We start from the raw sequence: 2,500 nt of genomic DNA on the forward strand, positions 1-2,500 counted from the left end.
GGATGGATGGATGGATGGATGGATGGATGGATAGATGGATGGATGGATGGATGGATGGATGGATGGATGGATGGATGGATGGATGGATAGATGGGTGGATGGATGGATGGATAGATGGATGGATGTTTTCACTCTATGCGTCACCCTGAATACTTCAGCTGCAGAATCCAGAATCCTTCAGCTGCAGCTATAATACCCATGTAAAACAAAAAACAAACCTAAATACTGCTGTCTTAAATATAACTATGGGCCTATATCTCATCTACCATTTTAAGTAAGATACTGGAAAGATTTGTTTTTATCCAAATTACAAATTTCTTTGTCAAAAATCATATTTTAGGAAAGCTTCACTCAGGATTCAGGCCAAATTACAGCACTGAGACAGCCCTACTCTGTTCCAGTTCTATCGGATATAACTGCTGCTTTCGATAGAATTGATCACAATATTCACATTGCTCACCTTGAGAACTGGCCTGGCCTTCCACTCATACATTTCACAGATGACGTTTTTTGTCACTATGGGAGATTGTATATCAAAGAAATGTTGGTGTCGCTCAGGGAAGCTGCCTTGGTCCTCTGATTTTTTTCTTTATACATGCTTCCTCTAGGTGATATTATCAGAGAACGTAAGCTTAGTTTCTATGCTGATGACACACAGCTATGTATTGTGATGACCAAATCCTTTGCCATTTAACAACTGGTTTGGCTGCGGTAAACAAGTAGATGGAGACCAACTTTCTTACAGTAAATGTTGAGAAAACATACATTTTATTCGTTGGTCCATAAACCAAAAGAGAGCTAGTTCTCACCAAACATGGCAGTTTGACCCCACAACTTAAGTCAAAGGTCACAAGCCGAGGCATTATCCTAGGCTGACAATTACATTTTATATCCCATATAAAGAAGGTGACCAAAGCAGCTTTGTTTCATTTAAGAATAGGGGCGGGAATCACACTCACGATACAGTACTGTCATGATGCGCTGCCCATGATAACGATGGTATCACAATACACTGATTCTGCCATACTCAAAACATTGCCAGACAATTATCCGCGATACATCACAATATCTGTGTTCCTAAAGAAGAAACGCACCCCTGAACAGTTGAGAAAGAAGGAATTGTGTATTTATAGAGTATTAGCATAGTGCTGCTTTAACACACACACACACACACACACACACACACACACACACACACACACACACACGTGCCATCACCTTCACTGTAATGTGAAAGAAACTTTCCTGGCAGTTTGTTTCCTGTATTTGTTCTTTGAATCTCTGCTGCTTGTGTGTTATTGTTGTCTGAGTCTGTTATCAATAGTTGGAAAATAAATTATCACGAAAAAAAAGAATGATTTAACAAAACCACCACAGCCGGGACGGGAACCCGGGTGTGTGTTAGTGTGTTAACTTGCCACCGATACACATCGCGGGGACCAGCTTACCTCACACATAATAGCTGTGAGGCCTGTCAGTCAGCTGTAAGCCAACTGACATGTATCAGATTTACATCCACACACTCCGTACCCACTCACCAGTCAGACAGACGTCCCAATCTCCCATGTCCTCTCGAGCCAAACATCTCCCCCCATATACCTGCCTACAAATGAGACAAAGACTCGAAAAGTTGTCTACACTCTCTGAGCAGACACATTCCCGAAAACCCAGAGTTGACATTACACAAAATAATCCCCAGGAATCATAATCAATGATTAACATGATCAAACAATAAGTAGCAGACATGTTCATAGCACACATATGTAGGCTGTTTATAGATTACATAAGCATTAACATAAGGGAAAGGAAAAGAAACCCATTACTCTGAACAAGAAGGATGTGGGGAGCCACTATCAGGCGAGGTCGCTGCAGACGCTTGCTAACATCTTTGTCATCATCATTCTCACAATAGTATGTTGGAAGCCAGGGATCTGGGGAATATCTGACTTGTACAGCACCAAGTACAATCTTAATACAATATTCATGTAGAGTCAAACATCCATAAAACAGCACTGCCAATCACAGTAGTCATTACTGCAAGACATCTTTGCCCTGAGACCAACCCCCGTTCTCCTAAAAAGGACGACAGGGCCTGCTCTCACGCACTGGCCTCCTACTACAAAGTCCCTCACTGGTGCCTCATTCTTATCGGACTCCATTAAATAAAAGAATGCTTTTCCCTATAGCGCAGCAACCACTGGCTCTCGGTGGGGTTTAAACCTCAGTGAGAGCCTGCCACATCTACGTCTCGTCCTCGCTGCTGAGCAGAGGGGGTTTCTCACCCTGGGCCTCCGTCTCCAGTGATGGCACCTTTTTGCAATGCTGGCCTGTATCCAGCTGACTCTGCCCTCATCTCCATCTTCACCGCTGCAGGTGTGGTCAAGAACACCTGCTGGGGTCCCACCCACGGTCTTCCTCTGGTGGGGTCCCACCCACGGTCTTCCTCTGGTGGGGTCCCACCCACGGCCTTCCTCTGGTGGGGTCCCACCCACGGGTCTTC

This window comes from Lampris incognitus, chromosome 19 (assembly GCF_029633865.1).
Source record: "Lampris incognitus isolate fLamInc1 chromosome 19, fLamInc1.hap2, whole genome shotgun sequence".
Lineage (NCBI taxonomy): Eukaryota > Metazoa > Chordata > Actinopteri > Lampriformes > Lampridae > Lampris > Lampris incognitus.